The sequence below is a fragment of the Salvelinus fontinalis genome, chromosome 24 (genome assembly GCF_029448725.1).
Source record: "Salvelinus fontinalis isolate EN_2023a chromosome 24, ASM2944872v1, whole genome shotgun sequence".
NCBI classification, from domain to species: Eukaryota; Metazoa; Chordata; class Actinopteri; order Salmoniformes; family Salmonidae; genus Salvelinus; species Salvelinus fontinalis.
In genome coordinates this window covers 20,262,866-20,277,659 of record NC_074688.1, presented here as the reverse complement: position 1 = coordinate 20,277,659, position 14,794 = coordinate 20,262,866, and positions in this window count along the sequence as shown.

Below are 14,794 nucleotides of genomic sequence, written 5' to 3'. Positions count from 1 at the left end.
AATTTTTTCACTAACCTTCTCAGAATTCTTCAGATGACACTCCTGTAACATCATATTACACATTCCATATAGAGTTTGATCGAAAACGTTTATATTTAGCCACCAAAATCATGGTTAGACAATGTGAAATGTAGCTCAGCTGGTCAGAAAATGTCCTTGCGCCACTTAGACAGTGATCTACTCTTATACATAAATACTCATAAACGTGACTAAAAAATATAGGGTGGACAGGGATTGATAGACAATTTAATTCTTAATACAATTGCGGAATTACATTTTTTAATTTATCCTTACTTTTCAATACAGTTTGCGCCAAGCGAAGCTACGTCAAAAAACATGGCGTCCTAAGCCACTAAAATGTTTCGACAGAAACACGATTTATCATAATAAAAATGTCCTACTTTGAGCTGTTCTTCCATCAGTATCTTGGGCAAAGGATCCTTTCTTGGGAGTAATCGTCTTTTGGTGGAAAGCTGTCCTCTTGCCATGTGGAAATGCCAACTGCGTTCGGGATGAACTGAAAAGCGTGCCCAGCTATTCACATCGTTTCAAAAATAAATGTCCCAAAATCTCACTAAACGGATATAAATTGCTATAAAACGCTTTAAATTAACTACCTTATGATGTTTTTAACTCCTATAACGAGTGAAAAGATGACCGGAGAAATATAACAGGCTAAACTAACGCTTGGAACAGGAGCGGCTCGGTGTCCTCCACGCGCGTTACGCACCAAGAAAAGACTTGCTAGCTACAGGGTTTTTTCATTTGTAGTGCCTGTGAACGCGCAATCGACCCCATTGGAATCGTCATCACGTAAAGGCATCCAGGGGAAGACGTAAGAAGTGTCCGTATAGTCATAGCAATAACAGTGCCCTTTTAACTGACTTCAGAACAGTGGCCAACATTTCTGAAATCTGACTCCATGTCAGGGAAATTGCTGTAGAATGGGCTCTGTTCCACTTAGAGACAAAATTTAAACTCCTATAGAAACTATAGACTGTTTTCTATCCAATAATAATAATAATATGCATATTGTACGATCAAGGATTTTGTGGGAAGCCGTTTCAAAAATTACCCAATTAGCATAAATAGTCTCAACAGCGCCCCCATCCTCAACAGGTTAACCTAGCTTGTATCTTTTCTCTGCTGACCCCTACGGGCTGTCTGCGCCTCTTTTCTCTTAAATTGCTCCCCAGGTACCAGGGCTGCTGAGTTTGAGGGGCGGACAGTCAGCTGGGGGACACGGGGCTACTGCTAGGAGCCGGGATTGGTATTTTTGTTGTTTATTTGTTTTTTGGGAAATTTGAATTATTTTGAATATGTTGGAGGAAGTTGGGTTGAGGGTGGGACCCTCATTTTAAGGAGGGGGGTGTCACGGCTCCTCCTCTGCAGTGCAGGGGGCGGTTCCTCCTGCAGGCAGAGGAGGGTCGTTAAGTGATTGGAGCCACCTGGGCTCAGGGTATAAAACTGCTTACTAATCACCTCTCCCTGTCTTGCTCTCTCTCTCTCTCTGCTCCTCCAGGTATGCTCATGATTTGTTTGTTCCTTTTTAGTTTTGCATAGTTTTCACTCAGTCATGTTCACACACACATATTCATGCACCCATGCACTTTACATACACCTTACATTATGATACATCCACACCTCATTCCTTTTTCTTAGTTTAAGTTCATAGTTTGTTTAATAATAAAGAACACTTTTAAATTGGCCTATACCTGTTGTTCGTGTCCTCTCATTTGTCACAGGCTATGAGCCGGCTTGTGACAGGATATTGATCTCATCCCGTCAGTAGAGGATGCCTGGATATTTTTAAAAAATGCCTTCCTCACCATCTTGAATAAGCATGCCCCATTCAAGAAATTTAGAACCAGGAACAGATATAGCCCTTGGTTCTCTCCTGACCTGACTGCCCTTAACCAACAGAAAAACATCCTATGGCGTTCTGCATTAGCATCGAACAGCCCCCGTGATATGCAACTTTTCAGGGAAGCTAGAAACCAGTATACACAGGCAGTTAGAAAAGCCAAGGCTAGCTTTTTCAAGCAGAAATTTGCTTCCTGCAACACAAACTCAAAAAAGTTCTGGGACACTGTAAAGTCCATGGAGAATAAGAACACCTCCTCCCAGCTTCCAACTGCACTGAAGATAGGAAATACTGTCACCACCGACAAATCCACTATAATTGAGAATTTCAATAAGCATTTTTCTACGGCTGGCCATGCTTTCCACCTGGCTACCCCTACCCCGGTCAACAGCACTGCCCTCCCCTCTGCTACTCGCCCAAGCCTTCCCCACTTCTCTTTCTCCCAAATACAGTCAGCTGATGTTCTGAAAGAGCTGCAAAATCTGGACCCTTACAAATCAGCCGGGCTAGATAATCTGGACCCTTTCTTTCTAAAACTATCTGCTGAAATTGTTGCCACCCCTATTACCAGCCTTTTCAACCTCTATTTCGTGTCGTCTGAGATTCCCAAAGATTGGAAAGCAGCTGCGGTTATCCCCCTCTTCAAAGGGGGAGACACTCTAGACCCAAACTGCTACAGACCTATATCTATCCTACCCTGCCTTTCTAAGGTCTTCGAAAGCCAAGTCAACAAACAGATTACCGACCATCTCGAATCCCACCATACCTTCTCCGCTATGCAATCTGGTTTCAGAGCTGGTCATGGGTGCACCTCAGCCACGCTCAAGGTCATAAACGATATCTTAACCGCTATCGATAGGAAACAGTACTGTGCAGCCATATTCATTGACCTGACCAAGGCTTTTGACTCTGTCAATCACCACATCCTCATCGGCAGACTCGACAGCCTTGGTTTCTCTAATGATTGCCTCGCCTGGTTCACCAACTACTTCTCTGATCGAGTTCAGTGTGTCAAATCGGAGGGTCTGTTGTCCGGACCTCTGGCAGTCTCTATGGGGGTGCCACAGGGTTCAATTCTTGGACCGACTCTCTTCTATGTATACATCAATGATGTCGCTCTTGCTGCTGGTGAGTCTCTGATCCACCTCTACGCAGACGACACTATTCTGTATACTTCTGGCCCTTCTTTTGACACTGTGTTAACAACCCTCCAGGCGAGCTTCAATGCCATACAACTCTCCTTCCGTGGCCTCCAATTGCTCTTAAATACAAGTAAAACTAAATGCATGCTCTTCAACCGATCGCTGCCTGCACCTGCCCGCCTGTCCATCATCACTACTCTGGACGGCTCTGACTTAGAATATGTGGACAACTACAAATACCTAGGTGTCTGGTTAGACTGTAAACTCTCCTTCCAGACTCACATCAAGCATCTCCAATCCAAAGTTAAATCTAGAATTGGCTTCCTATTCCGCAACAAAGCATCCTTCACTCATGCTGCCAAACATACCCTTGTAAAACTGACCATCCTACCAATCCTTGACTTCGGTGATGTCATTTACAAAATAGCCTCCAAAACCCTACTCAAATTGAATGCAGTCTATCACAGTGCCATCCGTTTTGTCACCAAAGCCCCATATACTACCCACCACTGCGAGCTGTACGCTCTCGTTGGCTGGCCCTCGCTTCACACTCGTCGCCAAACCCACTGGCTCCAGGTTATCTACAAGACCCTGCTAGGTAAAGTCCCCCCTTATCTCAGCTCGCTGGTCACCATAGCAACGCCCACCCGTAGCACGCGCTCCAGCAGGTATATCTCTCTGGTCACCCCCAAAACCAATTCTTCCTTTGGCCGCCTCTCCTTCCAGTTCTCTGCTGCCAATGACTGGAACGAACTACAAACGTTTCTGAAACTGGAAACACTTATCTCCCTCACTAGCTTTAAGCACCAGCTTTCATAGCAGCTCATAGATTACTGCACCTGTACATAGCCCATCTATAATTTAGCCCAAACAACTACCTCTTTACCTACTGTATTTATTTATTTTGCTCCTTTGCACCCCATTATTTCTATCTCTACTTTGCACCTTCTTCCACTGCAAACCAACCATTCCAGTGTTTTTTTTTTTTTGTTTTTTTTTGCTATATTGTATTTACTTCGCCACCATGGCCTTTTTATATTTGTATTTATTTATGTATATATTTTGTTTGCCTTCACCTCCCTTATCTCACCTCACTTGCTCATATTGTATATAGACTTATTTTTCACTGTATTATTGACTGTATGTTTGTTTTACTCCATGTGTAACTATGTGTTGTTGTATGTGTCGAACTGCTTTGCTTTATCTTGGCCAGGTCGCAATTGTAAATGAGAACGTGTTCTCAATTTGCCTACCTGGTTAAATAAAGGTGAAATAAAATAAATAAATAAAAGAGAGACAACACTACATGAAGAGAGTTAAAGACAACAACATAGCAAGGCAGCAACACAACATAGCAACAACATGGTAGCAACACAACATGGTAGCAGCACAAAACATGGTACAAACATTATTGGGCAGAGACAACAGCACAAAGGGCAAGAAGGTCGAGACAACAATACATCGCGCAAAGCAGACACAACTGTCAGCAAGAGTGTCCATGATTGAGTCTTTGAATGAAGAGATTGAGATAAAACGGTCCAGTTTGAGTGTTCGTTGCAGCTCGTTCAAGTCGCTAGCTGCAGCGAACAGAAAAGAAGAGGGACCCAGGGATGTGTGCTTTGGGGACCTTTATCAGAATGTGACTGGCAGAATGGGTGTTGTGTGTGGAGGATTAGGGCTGCAGTAGATATCTCAGATAGGGGGGAGTGAGGCCTAAGAGGGTTTTATAAATGTAAATGTCTTGCGACAGGTATACTTGGATGACCAGTTTACAGAGGAGTATAGAGTGCAGTGATGTGTCCTATAAGGAGCATTGGTGGCAAATCTGATGGCCGAATGGTAAAGAACATCTAGCCGCTCAAGAGCACCCTTACCTGCTGATCTATAAATTATGTCTCTGTAATCTGGCATGGGTAGGATGATCATCTGAATCAGGGTTAGTTTGGCAGTTGGCGAGAAAGAGGAGCGATTACGATAGAGGAAACTAAGTCTAGATTTCACTTTAGCCTGCAGTTTTGATCTGTGCTGAGAGAAGAACAGTGTACCGTCTAGCCAAGTACATGTAAACTCAGCAAAAAAAGAAACGTCCTATCACTGTCAACTGTGTTTATTTTCAGCAAATTAACTTCTTGCGAATATAGGGGGTGCTGTTTGGCATTAGCATAATTTGCTCTACAGATTAAACTGCCTAGTACTCAATTCTTGCTCGCACAATATGCATATTATTATTATTATTGGATAGAAAACACTCTCTAGTTTCTATAGCCGTTGGAATTTTGTCTCTGAGTGAAACAGAACTCCTTCTACAGCACTTTTCATGACAGGGAGTCAGATTTCAGACATCTTGGCCCCTGATCTGGGGTCGGTTTAACTTCTTGCGACTACAGGGGGTGCTGTTTTCTCATTAGCATAATTGCATTACAGATTAAACGGCTTCCTACTAAATTCTTGCTCGTACAATATGCATATTATTACTATTATTGGATAGAAAACACTCTCTAGTTTCTATAGGCGTTGGAATTTTGTCTCTGAGTGGAACAGAACTCATTCTACAGCAATTTCCCTGACATGGAGTCAGATTTCACACATTTTGTCCCCTGATCTGGAGTCAGTTTAAAGGCCACTGTGAACGCTATCAGGATACGGACACTGCTTACGTCTTCCCCTGGATGCCTTTACGTGATGACGATTTGAATGGTATCGATTGCGCAATCACAGCCCCTATAAAACAAAAACACGTGTAGGTAGGAACTCTTTTCCAGATGCGTCGGGCGCGCGGTGGACACCGACCTGCTCTTTTTCCAAGCATTAGTGTAGCCAGTTATATTTCTCCGGTCATGTTTCTACTCGTTATAGGAGTTAAAAACATCATAAGGTAGTTAATTTAAACCGTTTTATAGCAATTTATATCCGTTTAGTGCGATTTTGGGACATTTATTTCTGAGACACTGTGAATCTCTGGGCACGGTTCCAGTTCATGCCGAACGCAATGGGCATTTCTACATGGCAAGAGGACAGCTTTCGACCAAAAGACGATTAGACCCAAGAAAGGATTCTTTGCCCAAGATTCTGATGGAAGGACAGCTCAAAGTAGGAACAATTTATTATGATAAATCGTGTTTCTGTCGAGAAATGTTAATCGCTTATGACGCCATTTTGTTTGACGTAGCTTCGCTTGACGCAAACTGTATTGAAAAGTAAGGATAATTAAAAAAATGTAAATCAGTGATTGTATTAAGAATTAAATTGTCTATCAATCGAGTATTTATGTATACGACTAGATCACTGTCTAATATGGCGCACAACATTGTCTGACCAGCTGGGCAACTTTTGTCATTGTCTAACCATGATTTTGGTGGCTAAATATGCACATTTTCGAACAAACTGTATATGTATGTTGTAATATGATGTTACAGGAGTGTCATCTGAAGAATTCTGAGAAGGTTAGTGAAAAAATTAATATATTTTGGCGATGTTTACGTTATCGCTCTCTTTGGCTAGAATCAATGCTCTGATAACGTTTGCATATGTGGTATGCTAATATAACGATTTATTGTGTTTTCGCTGTAAGACACTTAGAAAATCTGAAATATTGTCTGTATTCACAGGATCTGTGTCTTTCGATTAGTGTATGCTGTGTATTTTTACGAAATGTTTGATGATTAGTAATTAGGTAAACACTTTGCTCTATGTATTTATTCTAGTCCATTTGTGACGGTGGGTGCAATTGTAAACTATGATATCTACCTGAAATATGCACATTTTTCTAACAAAACCTATCCTATACCATAAATATGTTATCAGACTGTCATCTGATGAGGTTTTTTCTTGGTTAGTGGCTATCAATATCTTAGTTTAGCCGAATTGGTGATAGCACCTGATGGAATAAGAAACTGATGGAGTTAGAAAAGTGGTGTCTTTTGCTAACGTGGTTAGCTAATAGATTTACATATTTTGTCTTCCCTGTAAAACATTTAAAAAATCTGAAATGGTGGCTTTATTCACAAGATCTGTATCTTTCATTAGGTGTCTTGGACTTGTGATTTAATGATATTTAGATGCTACTATTTAATTGTGACGCTATGCTAGGCTATGCTACTCAGTGTGGGGGGGTGGGGGGTGATCCCGGACCCGGGGTAGATACTCGTGAAAGGTTAAAGGTCCCTGTAAATGCTATGGACAAACAGACACTGCTTACATCTTCCCCTGGGTGTCAGTACGTGGTGACGCTTTGAATGGAGTCGATTGCGCAATCAGGGCCTGTATAAATCACCAAATACCGGAAGTAGCTTCCCTTTGCTGCCTGCGCCTGACGCACGAAGGACGTCGGACTCGCCTCCTTCCAACCTGTTGTTTAGCCAGTAATATTTCTCCGGTCATGTTTTTACTCGTTATAGGTGTTAAAAACATCATAAGGTAGTTAATTTAAACCGTTTTATAGCAATTTATATCCGTTTAGTGCGATTTTGAGGCATTTCTTTCTGAGACACTTTGAACCGCTGGGCACGTTTCCAGTTCATGCCGAACGTTAGTGGGCATTTCCACATGGCAAGAGGACAGCTTTCGACCAAAAGACGATTAGACCCAAGAAAGGATTCATTGCCCAAGATTCTGATGGAAGAACAGCTCATAGTAAGAACAATTTATGATGATAAATTGTGTTTCTGTCGAAAAATGTTAAACGCTTATGCCGCCATTTTGTTTGGTATAGCTTCGCTTGGCGCAACCTGTATTGAAAAGTAAGGATAATTTAAAAAATGTAATTCAGCGATTGTATTAAGAATTAAATTGTCTATCAAACGCTGTCCACCCTGTATTTTTTAGTCAAGTTTATGAGTATTTATGTATAAGACTAGATCACTGTCTAATATGGCGCACAACATTTTCTGACCAGCTGGGCTACTTTTCTCATTGTCTAACCATGATTTTGGTGGCTAAATATGCACATTTGCACATCGAACAAACCCTATATGTATGTTGTAATATGATGTTACAGGAGTGTCATCTGAAGAATTCTGAGAAGGTTAGTGAAAAAATTAATACATTTTGGTGGTGATAATGCTGTCGCTCTTTTTGCCGTGAATCAATGCTGGGGTAATGTTTGCACATGTGCTATGGTAATATAACGATTTATTGTGTTTTCGCTGTAAGACACTTAGAAAATCTGAAATATTGTCTGGATTCACAGGATCTGTGTCTTTCAATTAGTGTACGCTGTGTATTTTTACGAAATGTTTTATGATTAGTAATTAGGTAATACACGTTGCTCTGTATTTTTTCTAGTCGAGTTGTGATGGTGGGTGCAATTGTAAACTATGATTTATACCTGCAATATGCACATTTTTCTAACAAAACCTATCCTATACCATAAATATGTTATCAGACTGTCATCTGATGAGGTTTTTTCTTGGTTAGTGGCTATCAATATCTTTATTTGGCCGAATTGGTGATAGCTACTGGTGTTGAGAAAAAATGGCGGACAAAGAAAAATGGTGTCTTTTGCTAACGTGGTTAGCTAATAGATTTACATATTTTGTCTTCCCTGTAAAACATTTTAAAAATCTGAAATGGTGGCTTTATTCACAAGATCTGTATCTTTCATTAGGTGTCTTGGACTTGTGATTTAATGATATTTAGATGCTACTATTTAATTGTGACGCTATGCTAGCGATGCTACTCAGTGTGGGGGGGGGGGGGGGTGCTCCCGGACCCGGGGTAGAGAGGCGTGAAAGGTTAAACATGTGTAAATATTTGTATGAACATAAGATTCAACAACTGAGACATAAACTGAACAAGTTCCACAGACATGTGACTAACAGAAATTGAATAATGTGTCCCTGAACAAAGGGGGTTGCTGTTGCTGTGACATGTTACCCCACTCTTCCACCAAGGCACCTGCAAGTTCCTGGTCATTTCTGGGGGGAATGGCCCTAGCCCTCACCCTCCGATCCAACAGGTCCCAAACGTGGTCAATGGGATTTACATCCGGGCTCTCCGCTGGCCATGGCAGAACACTGACATTCTTCTCTTGCAGGAAAGCATGCAGAGTCATGTCAGGATGAGCCTGCAGGAAGGGTACCACATGAGGGAGGAGGATGTCTTCCCTGTGCGTCGACACAATCCTGTCTCGGAGCTCTACGGACAATTCCATCGACCCCATGGCTTGGTTTTTGCCCTGACATGCACTGTCAACTGTGGGACCTGTCAACTGTGGGACTGTGTGTGCCTTTCCAAATAATGTCCAATCAATTGAATTTACCACAGGTGGACTCCAATCAAGTTGTGGAAACAGGATGCACCTGAGCTCAATTTCGAGACACGTAGAAAAGGGTCTGAATACTTATGTAAGGTATGTTTTTTATTTCTAATACATTTGCAAACATTTCCCTATTTTTTTTTACTTTGCCATTATAGGGTATTGTGTGTAGATTGTTGAGGATTTTTTTTATTTAATACATTTTAGAATAAGGCTGTAATGTAACAAAATGTGGAAAAAGTCAAGGGGCCTGAATAGTTTCCGAAAGCACTGTAAATGCCTTAGTCTACAATGACAGCACAAAGCGGTTTGCAAGGACTTGCCGGTTTTATGACATTTAGAGGCACTTTTTTGGTCATTGATTTCAGCTCTTGGATTCCTTCCCTTTGAAGATGTTATAAATCCCTTGGTACTTTAAGTGTTCGGCTCAAGGTGTCCTTTCAGTGACAACGTAAAGGACTTAGGAAGAGCATCACAACTCACTGTTACAATCTGTCTCAACTGGCACTTAACTGTAGATGTGTTGATTGTACCGGCAGAAAATAAGTTCACATTTTTTGTGAGTCAGATGTTTTAGTAACAACAAGTTATTCCTTTGTTGATGATGTGTCTCTGTATATCAGTATGTGATGCATAATCCATCCCGTTTAGGTCAAACTCATCCAGTCCCCCTGAGCCAGTAAAGGGTTAAAGATTGATGTGATGGCAAGTTTAGAGGGAATCTAAGCACAGTTAATAATTAATGCTGGTGCACTCTGTCAAATATGCCCCAGTGCAGGCCAAATGGGCTACTATAGTACAGTACATAAGAGGTTAGAGCACACTACATTCCCAGATGAGCCATCCTAACTCGGAAATGTTACGATCATTCATCCCTTTGGCGCATTTAAGTAACACCTTATCACAGGCATGAACCTTACCTCGCTCTCAAGTGTTCACATAGCTTGTTGCAAGCAGCTCGTTTGAGTCTGGAGGCATTTTTCAGTAGGAACAAATCCAAGAGCACAACAGCAGCACATTCTGTTGGTCTGCATTGCGCTATGAACTACGTTGACCACTGAACCTACCAATAAAAATAAACTGCTCAATTACATAAACTGCCCATCATTCAAAAAATTGTTAGAACTTTTTCTGAAAACTAATGATTACTTCAGCCACAGCCTTATATCACATCTGTATGCAAAACACTCTTGATTGCAATTCACTGACTCATGTATGTTATTTCAAAACTCCAATTTACTTGTTGATAGAAAGTGACAGTTGCATGAAAGCAAACCTTTTTCACACCAAAAATGTCTGATATACTCTCTCAACTCATGAATTAGCATACGCTACAAAGGCCCTGTAAGGTAGGTCCGAAATACCTCCGGATGATTATGTTATTACAGTTCTTGATGTCCCAAGGCAATTGCAGTATATTATTTTCATCAGACTGAATATTGCACAAACTGAAACTTGTAAAGCAATTAAAACAATGCAAATGTATTTGAACCCAATCTAATCAGATGCATCACAATAATAACTCCCTCCTTTCTGTCAGGCCTATCTCATTTATTTTAGTTCCCTTTAAGCTCTCCTTTTTCAAAAGCTCCCGGTTTCTTAAATTGGCTTTGCTGTCCTGCATCTATGACTTATCGATTCGTGCCTGGAGTTTCCACTCAAGCTAATAATTTAGCAACTAAAAATTGAGGCAGAAGGCATCATCTTATGAGGGTGTTGTGTTTTTGAGCATGTCTCTCGGTGCTGCAGGCATAGGAGCCTGGACGCCTGAAGGACCTTCAGCTGTTGAGAAGTGTTGTCTTAGTACTGGGCCCCAGTAGCGAGCACAGAGAAAATAGCCATCGGAGACCTCCGACTCCCTCAAGCTGGAAGTCATTGCCCCCAATACCCCTGAAGGTGAGCTCTCAGGGAGTTTGCCTTGTTTCAGTCCGACCCCTGCAAGTATTTTATTTCCAGATCTACTGGCCCATATGATGGGTTTTTCCACATCAGTGGCCACAGTCACAAATATAGCAACGGGAAAGGTGGGGGCAGCAGTAATGGTGGGTGCGGGGGAGGAGATATGATGCGGTCGGTGTTGGTAGGAGTATCATGAAAGAGTGAGTTTCCCTCTTGGCAAGGACTCTCCATCTGGTCAGCTAGTTGAGTTGCACACTACACAAGATAAATCTCAATGCTGTACTACAACAAATAGTAGACAATCAAAACAAGTTTTTCTATCATGCTTGTTGTCGCAGAGGGATGGGGATAGAAGATCATATAAAGGAACTATTTGCACACCCATTCACACCTACCCTGATTTATCCATTTTATCCTGCTGAGAAGGTAAGCTCTGTGTCAGAAGGATATCCCTGTTTTCCCCAGAGGACAGCAGAATAAAAAAAATAACTTAAGCAGGAATCATAGCCTTAGGGCCCAATTGGTGATCAATTGGGACTGCGTTTACCCAGTTGAATAAGACATTTGGTGTTGAGTGAAGTCTTATTTTAGGTCATAATGGTGTGCTGCTGTAATGAATACTCAGGGAGAAAAAGGTATAGAGTCACACACAGAGCTCGACAGGTGTTTATTTCACCTTCGCAGAAGGCAGGAATCGAGGTCACAGGCAATGGTCATACACAGGTAGGCAAACAGGCAGGTGAATCAAAACTAAGACTGAAGGCTATAACTGGTTCTCACAAAAGAAAAAGGCTTAGTAGAGTGCAAATGAACAAAACCTCAAAGGCACAAACATAATGAACTGAACTAAATAAGGAACTGATGAGACCAGGTGAGCAACTAACACAGGTGAAATCAATGAACAAAAATGAAAGACGGGGCTACGTTCAAGAACACAATGAAACAGAACGCAAGGTTGAATATGCCCCTGCTCAATGTATTTGCTGCATTGCATCAGAAATCCCTGACATTTCCCAGGTGAACAATCATATTTTCCCGGCATGGATATGAATGAAGGAGGGCTATGGGTTACGATACTGTACCTGGAACGCAAGGTACCCCCCAATACCCGCTCACTGCGTCAAAACCAGTCAACAGCTGGGACAGTACCAGGCTCTGCCTCCCAGGGAAACTTGGGGGGTTGGTAACCAAGTACACACAAACAGAGTAAGGCGGAGGGATGAATGACTTAGTTCTGAGCGTATTTGGCCCAGGTAATATACAGAATCCAGTCGTGTGGAGAGGCAGAACATTGTTGGCGGAGGTACTACCCTATTTCTTGGTTCAGGCGTTCCGTCTGCCCATTGGTCTGAGGGTGGTACCCGGAGGAGAGGTTGTCACAGAAGGCTCACCACCCCCGGGAGACAATCTGGGGCCCGCGGTTAGAGACGATGTCCTCCGGAATCCCATACAGTCGGAACACCTGCTGGTACATACACTCAGCCAACTCCATGGTGTTTGGTAAATGAGGAAGAGGAACCAGACACATTTTTGAAAAGAGGTCTACTATGACAAGGAAGGGAGATGAGGGCTTTTGGTTTGGGCGCAGATTGGACAGGAGTGTAAGTAATTCCTTACGTCGGATGCCAGAACTTACGGGCTAGAAGTTTGGTGGTTCGCGTAATGCTCAGATGTCCTGACCCCAAGGACGTGTGACACCATTGCATCAGTTGGGGTCAAACAGCTGCTAGTACGTAACTTCTCCCAGCTGGTGTCTCAGGAGGAGCCGGGTCTGAGGTTAGGGCTTCTTGTATGGCAGGTTGAACCTCCCACTGTACCAGCCCCATAATGCAAGAGGAAGGAAGAATGGTGTAGGGTCTGAGTTACTGGTCGGAAGGTCAGACTGGCGGGAGAGAGCATCAGCTTTTATGTTTTTCTTTCCATGGATGAAAGTAACATGAAAATGGAAGCGTGTGAAGAGCCCAGCAGGCTTGTCTGGAGTTTAACCTCTTGGCCCCTCTGATATATTCCAGATTACGATGATCTGTTAGGACGAGAAAGGGATGTTGTGCGCCCTCCAACCAGTGGCGCCACTCCTCGAAGGCCAGCTTGATGGCAAGGAGTTCTGTTCCCCACATCGTAATTCCTCTCACCAGAGGATAACTTCCTGGAGAAGAAGGCACAGGGATGTGATTTTGGAGATGTTCCCACCTGCTGAGAGAGTATAGCTCCTACTTCAGAGGCATCAACCTCCAGGGTGAAAGGAAGGTTCGAATCAGGTTGGCAAAGGACAGGAGCTGAGGTGAAGAGGCATTTCAAGTTGTTGAAAGCAGTCAGGGTGGTATCAATCCATTGAAGGGTCTGGGTCTTTTGGCTGGTAAGGGCAGTGAGGGGAGCGGCAGTAGAACTGAAGTTCCGAATGAACCGGCATTAGTAGTTGGAGAACCCAATGATATGTCGGAGTTCCTTAACGGTGGTGGGTTTGGGCCAGTTACTAACGGCGGGGACTTTGTTCCCATCCATGTTGACCCCTCCAGGTGTCCGTACGAAACAGAGGAAGTTTACCGAGGTAACATGGAAGGTGCTCTTTTCAGTCTTCACATAAAAGGTTACGGTCAAGGAGCCATTGAAGAACCTTTTGCACATGTTGTATGTGTTCCTTCAGGGATTGGGAATAAATCAGGACGTCATCAATGTAGACTGAGAAAGCGGTTAATCATGTCCTGGAAAACCTCGTTCATAAAGGATTGGAAAACGGCAGGGGCGTTAGTAAGGCCATAGGGCATGACCAGGTATTCATACTGTCCTCGTGCGGTGATAAAGGCCGTCTCCAATTTGTCGCCTTCACGTATACAGACAAGGTTATATGCACTTCACAGGTCGAGTTTTGTATAGATGTTGGCGCGGCCCACTTGTTCAAAGGTTGCTGGGATCAGAGGGAAACAGTTCTTGACCGTGACGTCATTCAGGGAACGGTAATCAATACATGGACGGAGACTACCATCCTTTTTTCTAACGAAGAAGCTGGACGCAGCCGGGGAAGACGGACGAATGAAACCGTTTGAGGGTTTCATCAATGTAGTTCCTAATTTTCTGGGAAAGCTAGGGGGGAATCGCGGCCCTTCGGTGGTGACACTCCAAGGAATAAGTCAATAGCACAGTCCCCTGGGCGATGTGGTGGCAGAGTGGAGGCCTTGATTTTGCTGAAGCCATTACTGTACAGGGCATATTCAGATGGTATGGTGGGTGGCACTGCAGAGACAGAGCCCTCACTGGTGGTGGCTCTGCAGGGTAGGCTGAGACAACTGGTGAAGCAGGTAGAAGACCAGGAGAGTAGTTCACCTTGTCGCCACGTGATGGCTCTGTCGTGACGACAAAGCCAGGGGTGTCCGAGGATGAGTGGCTGTTTGGGGTATGAGAGTTCCATGAGTTGAATGGTTTCGGTGTGGAAGACTCCAATCTGGAGGGTGACGCTCTGGGTCAGGTGCGTAAGGAAGCCTGTGTCCAAAGGCTGCCCGTCCAGGGTGTTAATCCTTAAGGGAGGGGTGACAGGTGTTAGATCAATGTCAAGCTCTAATACTAGCTGGTGATCGATAAAATTACCTGCTGCTCCCGACTATCAAGTCATCTACATACTTACTAACCCCCTTCACG